At 40.8% G+C, this 8,239-nt stretch overlaps 1 long non-coding RNA gene across 1 annotated transcript in view; it reads left to right on the top strand.

The window, feature by feature from the left end:
- Positions 1-3,027: 3,027 nt before the first annotated feature.
- LOC144827453 (uncharacterized) overlaps positions 3,028-8,239 on the top strand; it is a 1,218,604-nt gene continuing 1,213,392 nt past the window's right edge. The window contains exon 1 of the long non-coding RNA XR_013610193.1: positions 3,028-3,091. This is a non-coding gene — a long non-coding RNA (uncharacterized LOC144827453). The remainder of the gene's footprint in view (positions 3,092-8,239) is intronic.

Here is an 8,239-nt window from a genome sequence, read left to right as displayed (position 1 = left end):
TGGGTCGGTGTGAGGAGACTGCAGCAGCTTTGCGAATAGTGCCATTATTCAATTTGCGGTGCCACCAGCAAACTGGCCAGCCCGGAGGTGCACCTTCCTCAAAGCTGCCCGCTCCAGCAGCAGGTTGAGACTTCCCGCGGCGCCAGCATGTAGCAAACAACTTGACTGGGCCCAGCAGTCTAGACATTGGATCATGACATCAGGCTGTCAGTCAGAGCCACGCCTACCCACGGGGGAATGATCACAATAATCGATTGAGATACATTTGAATCACTAGTACAGTTGAGTGAGTTGTGAGCCTGCCAGCACTGCCTTACCTCACAGTGCGAGCCCCAAGCCTGCGGGAGCAAAGTGGGCACAGTGCACGACAGTGGCTGCGTGCTGCCACACTTGCCGCTTTTAGTGACACCTGAGACACTAGTAGCAACAGATATGCGTGACAATGCATTTCAGTGTGGTAATGCGGATTACCACACTGAAATGTCTTAGTAGAACGCCTGAAGCGTGGTACTTGGCAGGACTGTCAGAACCATTGAGTGAGCCGAGGATTGTTATAAATATTTCCGAACAACCAATAAACTGACTTAATAACAGTGAATGTGGATTGAAAGTTATGCAGTTTCCAAAAATATAGAAAGGGAGCTGATGCGACAATGCAATTCTAAAATTAAGACAAAATAACTAGGCACCATAAACATGTCAAGGACTGGACATTGAAAAAGTCTGTTCAGCACCCTTCTAAATTGCATGAGAAAAAGGTGACAAAATGCTACCTTGCACAAAATAGCATAAGTGAAAAGTGTCTCCTTAAGATGGTGCCAGTTTGCAGGAAAAAGCACAAAGACTATATTGTAGTTAATTAAAGATAACATTGGAGTAATCAGGAAAGCACCAAACTCCTATTTATATCAGAAAGAAGAAAACAGCCGAGCTGACCAAGAGTGGAATCCAGAAGAAAATGAACCAAACTGCTAAACACAAAATCAGGGACCAGACAGTGAAAATCAATAAACAAGGGTGAATTAGATGGTTTGCGACATACCTTCCTCCATGTATTCATCTCAGTAATACTTCTGAAAGTTATTTTTCTGTTGTGCACATCAGGTCTGGCAATATCAACTCTGTAACGCCTGAATTGAAACTGCTCTTTATCAAGAGCTTGTTATTTCTTTTAGCAAATCATCACTTTTTAACTTCTGTTTGATTTTGCATTATTCGAGAATGATGCATCGAAAATAACCAGGACGTTTGTGATCTTGTGTTTTGTGTAGTGATCCATGTTATCAAGACAAAATAGATAATTTAGGATTCATGTGAGCAGTAAGTAATGGGCAAGAGTTTGTCATAAGTGTTATTCTTTCATTGATTTCTGACAATATAATCTCAACGAGACGGCGTAGCAAAAACATATAGACATTGCCTGCAACATGTTGAACAAATCTCCATCATCTTTTAGTTTTAGCTTGTGGGGGCTGGCATGTGGCTAGTAAAATGTGCAGAAGATGTTTTATAAATCAAAAGTAGTTGAAGACCTGGACCCACAACTTTATAAACGTCCAGTTGTTGCTGTGCATGATCTACCTCAACCACATAAATGAGTCTCTGTACAGTTTGCATCTTGAGGTTGCAGAAAATGGCAGACACAAGATACCTTTATTTGATTCCAGTTGGCAGAAATAATCAGGTAGATTCATGAAAGAAAATTCGGCTCGCAAAGGGCCAGATTCTGCGAATCTGGCCCTTAGTGAGCGCAATTTTTGCATTTGGGATTCATCATCCCAAATGCAAAAATCGCTAATTGCGAAATCGCATATTTGCGAGGAATTGCATTTAAGGAATCTCTATTTGAGATTCCTTAAATGCAATTCATTAACCATTTTCTAATAGCGAATTTGCTATTTCTGGCCGCTATTTACCACGAAGTCAGACTTCGTGGTAAATAGCGAAAATTCATTTTTCTGAGTGGTATGTTACACACACACATGTCCTTTGGACATGTGTGTGCGCAACATCTGGCTACATTTGCTTTTCAGGGGTGCTACAGGGTGTCCTTTAGACACACCTGGCACCCTTGAAATCGCATCCTTATTTGCGATTAGCAAATTGCTAATCGCAAATAAGGAATAACTCCCCATTCATTCCGGCCCATAGGAATGAATGGGGAGTTATTCCTTATTTGCGATTAGCAATTTGCTAATCGCAAATAAGGAAGATGTAGGAATCGCAATATTTTTTGCAATTCCTACATGAATCCCGTTTTGCAAGTCCTTAATAGCGATTCCATATGAATCGCTATTACAGACTCGCAAAACGGGACTTTGATGAATCTAGGTGAATGTGTTTTATTAGTGAAGGATTTTCTAGATTAAACATAATCGTATTTAGTAATCCTTCTATCAATAAGGCTTTGCAGTTAAGAGATTTACACAATTCATTTAGTGGTAAACTCAAGATACAACTTTATGTCATTAAAACTTTATAACAAAAACCTATAGAGGAGGCCTCCCTCCATCCAGGAGTTCCATTGTAAGACTTTATTCAGTGTAATAGTTGCTAAGATGTACCTGATACTAGCATACATGTGATTGTAAAAATTGAGAGGCGTTTGCATAGCTGCTCCCTAGATGGAAATGCTGGCTTTTTTTTTTAACCGTGTCAAGAATAAATGGACTTGTTTTTATGGATTGTGTAAAAAGAGCAGTTTTAGGAAAATGCATATTATGGGTTAGCTCCTTTCACTGTCAAACCATCTGGGAGATTCTGATTGTAAAACTTGATGCCAGGACCTCGCTTGATGAAATCAAACTGTTGCAGTAACTTTTCATGTCTGGATAGCCTGCATCATCTTTTGATATTCGAATATAATCGGAGTAGGCTCATCAAAAGTAAATATTGATTGCTGAAAGGTACAGGAAAGAAAAGATTATGGCATTTTTATCCACACCCATCTCTATTTCAAGGCTACTCAAAACGTCAAGACAAGTTATTTCCATTCCTTTCTAACTCGAAATTAATTCTCTTTCCAGGCACAGCAAGCTGCGTCAGGTTCCGGTTTTGAAAGTTTCCAACAGCTATTTTCTCGCTCTAATTTGTAAGTACAACTCAATAATTATTATTTATATGGCATGCTGGATAAACCACATAGTTCTAGGCACTATATCAACAAATGTTAGCATTAGCTACATCATTGGTACTTATTCATTCAATTAAAGGCTGAGTCAACCCTGACAAGATTTAAAACGATTATCTTTGGGTCTCTGACTAGGTGCTTAGCACACACAACAATGTACGTAAGGCGTCAAAAGCCCCTCTTCTATCATAAATGGACCACTGTAAAATGTTTTCATGAAAGGTAGGAAAATACATGCTAGTTGCTATAATGTATACTGCTTTGCTTTTCACCTGACAAATAGCCCTGTTCATTGCATATTAACACGCCTTTCATATTTCCCCTGCTGTTTGTAACTGACTGAATATTGCATCTCAAAGTGTCTACAGAGTTCTGTATTACCTATATGTTCCTTTGAAATGGCTCCATCGTTTTTTTTATGGCTACAGACAGTTTGGGCCGGATGTATCAAAGGGTTTTGCCCATTCTGTGTCTATGGGGAAATGTGTTGATACATATGGAGCTTTGTCCCTTATCTCTAGATGTCGTTGTGCCTAACACATAAGCTTATTGTTGTAGCACACAACAGGCCTTGTCACACACTGTAAAATTCATGCATATTACTAATAAAAGGGAAATGATTTGCTCTCTCTGCGAGACTCTGAGGCCTACTCCACAGACAACCAAAAAAGGAATGCTGGCAGTTCAGACCTTTGATCAGTGTAAACACGATTGCCCTCTGGACTAAATTAAAGCTCCGTGTTCAGGTCAGGAACATTAATGTAAACTTTATTATCAGAGTTACCCCGGTGCACCTCAGAGGGACATGAGTCTTGCTTTCCTCCCTCTGAATGAGCCATGATACCTCCAATATGCATATCTGCACAAAAAATGTGAAATGGGAGTTTACAATCACAAAGAGAGCTATGTGCATCAAAAGAACAGATACTCTCTAGAGCCTTACAAAGAAAACAATTCTCCACCAATGAGGTTTCTTGCTGCCAAATCTTTTCTGAACTGTAAGACAGATAGAGTCCCTACAAATCTAGACTGGCATAATAAAATGATCCGTTCCAGGAAATTTGATGAGGCCTATGCTAAAAGGGTTGGTGCAACTAAAAGGTTTATACGAGTTTGGAGTTTTGTGGAACAACCAGAGAAGGACTTGTAGGGCTGCTATGATGGAGTCTACTTATGATTATAGAGAATGGACGGAGGATGGCACAGGAGATAAATGGAAACATTTGATTATTTTTGCCGGGTGGGATCAAGGCGATAGATTTTGACCTTTTTTTCTTTTTTATGTAACGTCATAAAGAGCAATCTACATCTACTCTAGTCATTATCTTTCTTGAAGGGTGGGTCCCTGTCTTGTATCTTATGTAGTATGAAGTCTACTCGATTGTATCAGAATTATCATTATCCAGCTTTTATTATTCATATTCTTTCTGCTCAATAAAATAAAAAAGAGCGCTATATGCATAAATAGGCACCGTTGCACTTTAAAGGCCGACTCAAGCCAAACAAATCTATAATATGGCATTTGGCATTATAATATGACTGCAAATATCATAGTGGTAGTTCTCCTCTGGATCTAGAAGCTGATGTAAATAATGGGGATTAGTGCCTAAGTCCATATGAACTGACTTTTTCAAATATAGTGCTTCACTGTATGAAGCAATAACTCTGACATATTGCTTTCATGTGGCTTCCTTAATAATGAGCTCTAAAAAGAAATCCATCTATTTTCTGTATTCTCCCTCTTTTCTTTCTTCTGGGCATCTCCTACATTTTAGCCATGCAGTGGCTGCAGTCTGCTATTTGCTATCCAGGCCTTGCCATATTTGTTCTGTTTTTCAAAAGACGGGGGATCCTTCTGTAGCCACATTGAGGTAATACATAACCTTATTACAGCCGTAGCCAAGAATATCAAATATTTGTGTTTAAACGTAGCTGAGTCTCTATCAGTTTCCTCATCTAACCCCATTAACACATGAGCATTAGTTAATCGTACCGTTCCACCCAATATCTCCTCCAAAAATTTCCCAACAAGCCCAAACAAACTGTTTAAGTGCATACATGAATAAAAAATATGTAGTATATCAGCTTCATCAGACCGACTGCGAAAACATCATCGTTAGTGCCTCCCCGTTTAAGCATTTTAACTGGGGTATAATATAAATTAAAGATTGTCTTATAATATTGTCTGCGTAAATTAGCAGCCAAAAATAACCTTCCAGCCATGTCAATCGAAGTTTCAATTCGGGTCCTAGCCCGGCCAAGCCGGCTATCCCATTTTAAACTATGTATATCTAAGTCATTGCCCCTAGTATTCAATAATAACAAATACCAATGACCTATACGGGAGTTCTTGCCCACCGCTTCGATGACCGGGTTTTTATCTATATTCCAGTGATGTTTATACAAATAATCACGTATTTGCAGATATTAAAAAAATTCACAGCGGCGGATTTGGAACTTCTCCACTAACATTTCAAAAGACCTCAAGTCCCCATTACAATAAAAGTCTCCAATTCTTTGAAGCCCTTTGATTCGCCACTGATCTACTGCTCGATCCCAAAATATTGACGGGAGAAGTGCAGAAGCAGTTAAGGGAGTATACCCAGTTATCTTCCCCATATTGTAGGATCGTTTAACGGTTCTCCATACCTTAAAAGCTGCTATCAGCACCTTAAACCGGGTCCTCTTGTAATAGTTCATGTCTATATTATTGAATAAACGATTATTGGCTTCACTACTCAATAACATTTGAAAAATAGAGGGAGATTCTGCTACATTACACAGTTCTGTCCCTGTTAATAAAATATTCATACGTTGTAGCATACAAACAAAATAATAAAGAGTGAAATTAAGAACTGCCCACCCACCTTGTTCATATGATAAAGTCATAAATCGCAGGGCCCTCCGCGGTTTTCCCTGTGCCCACAGAAATTGAGAACATAGAGACTGTAGCCGCGCAAGATTAGCCCGAGAAATCTCAAGTGGGACGACTCTCAGAAAATACAAGATTTTTGGTAGGACGGTCATTTTAAGAACATTACATCGCCCTACTATAGATAAATGTAGGCATTCAATCTGTCCAATTGCCTTTTTACATCCTTTACTAGTGATGACCAGTTGGCCTCAACAAGTGCATTTAAACAAGCCCGCAACTTAATCCCTAAATAAATCACTTTCTGTACCACCCTTCGATCCGTGCATGATGTTATGTTTACGCAAAGTATTTGAGTGTTGGCACCGTTAAGCTTATAGCCAGAGACGGCTCCAAATTGTGATGCCAGCAACTCAATTTCTGGCATAGCAGTATCAGGATTCCGACTTACTATGGCCACATCATCTGCATATGCCAGAACCTGATAGCGTTCTTGTTGCCATATCACAGGTTCGATCTTACAGCTAGCTTGACCTGTCACTGCGCCCTCTGAGAGCTGCCCTCTGGAGGGTGGAATGGAGGTCCTATGGACTCCCTAGACATCCCCTTATAGGCGGTGCAGTCACTGCCTGTACCCACCTGAAAGAGGATGTCTAATCTCCCTTCAAAGTCACTGTGAAAACACGGAGCGGCTTTAAAGCAGCCTCTCAATTTTTCACATGCGTTCGCAGTGCATTCATCATAATATGTTGCATGTACAATGCAGCCCCAGTTCTTTAAGCGTTTCCTAAATGCGCTCTTGTCTAGGGTGAGCTTTGTTCAGCTGTGTCTCGAGTGAAGTGGAAGATGATTCTAAATGTAGGTGGTGACGTTGAAAAAGATTTCCTACCTTCCAAGCACCTACAAGTTTTAGCACTTTCTTTAGAACTGTACAATTTATGACCATATAGTTCTTGACAGGCAGGTAAGTGGCATCTTTGATGGACGAACAACAAGTCTCTGCCTCGAAAGGCCTTATGTGTAATGCACAAGACCTAAAAGTCAACTCATGTTTTAAAGCAGCATCTGAGGCTTCCCAGCAACAGTATTAAATGATCCATGAGCTGAAGATTAAGTAATGGACGCGTGGTTCAGTTCTTGAGTCTTCACAGATAGGGCAGTAGATTTATGGGCAGACCTAAATAGGCTCCTTTATTTAACTTGAAACGAACCTTGGCAAAGCCAAAAGGCTGGTTATTTTCAAATATATATTGGTTTCATTGATTGGTGATTTTGTGAGTGTGGGTGTGTGATGGGGTGAGTGTGAGAATAAGTCAATTGTTAGTGGGGTATGTAAATGTATGGTTGTACGAATAAAGGAGTGATCGTGTGTATGAATAATTAATGGCTGAGTTTTGAATTCTTGCAGGCCAGCAATTATATGTGACTTCAAAAATAAAAATATTTCTGGGCAATTATTCAGAAGTAATAACAAAAAACACGAAACACAAACAAATTGTAAATACAGAAGACCTAATTACAAGTTTGGCAGTTCTCCCGCAGAGTGCCATGGCATTACTCCGCGGGAGGACCACCAAACCCATAGTCAGACCGGATGCCGGATTACAAGTTTAATCCTGGTGGGCAGTGTCTCCTGTGGTTGTCCCACAGTGGGGGTGCCTTTCTAGGATCAAAGGAGAGCCATAGAAAGGCTGCGCTGTCGGAGTGCCGAAAGCAGGTTCCTGAACAGGAAGAAATGCACCATGTCATGCATTTCTTCCCATGCAGGAACTGTGGGTGCAAACATACAGGGGGCACACCATATGCCTCCTGCACAGAGTCTACAGGGGGCCTTGTAAGGACCCCCTGCATTGCCTCACTGCCACCCTTTCCATGGCTGGCTCACCGCCATGGAAAGGGTTGCACTGAGGCAACTTATAATATGCTTGGCGGTGCTGCGCCAGCACTCCAGCAAACTGCTGCCTCAGACGGCTGCGCCACCGCCACGGGATCAGGAATACCCGGTGGTTGCAATGGTCCAGTGGTGTTCCATACTCCGTACTTGTAATACAGAGGGTGGCACACCAGTCTGGTGGTCCACGGTCCGCTTCTACAAATTGCCGTAATCAGGCCCAGAGTATGTGAACAATAGCTGTACAGCAAAAAACCTGTAAATCTAAAATAGATAGGCAAGCAATAAAAAACTGATCGCATAAAAGGCGCAACTATCTTTCCCATCCTCTGTGCCAAACACAAAG

The sequence above is a fragment of the Lissotriton helveticus genome, chromosome 4_1 (genome assembly GCF_964261635.1).
Source record: "Lissotriton helveticus chromosome 4_1, aLisHel1.1, whole genome shotgun sequence".
NCBI lineage: Eukaryota > Metazoa > Chordata > Amphibia > Caudata > Salamandridae > Lissotriton > Lissotriton helveticus.
Note: the sequence above shows the minus strand (reverse complement) of the source record. Positions and strands in the feature narration are given on the sequence as shown.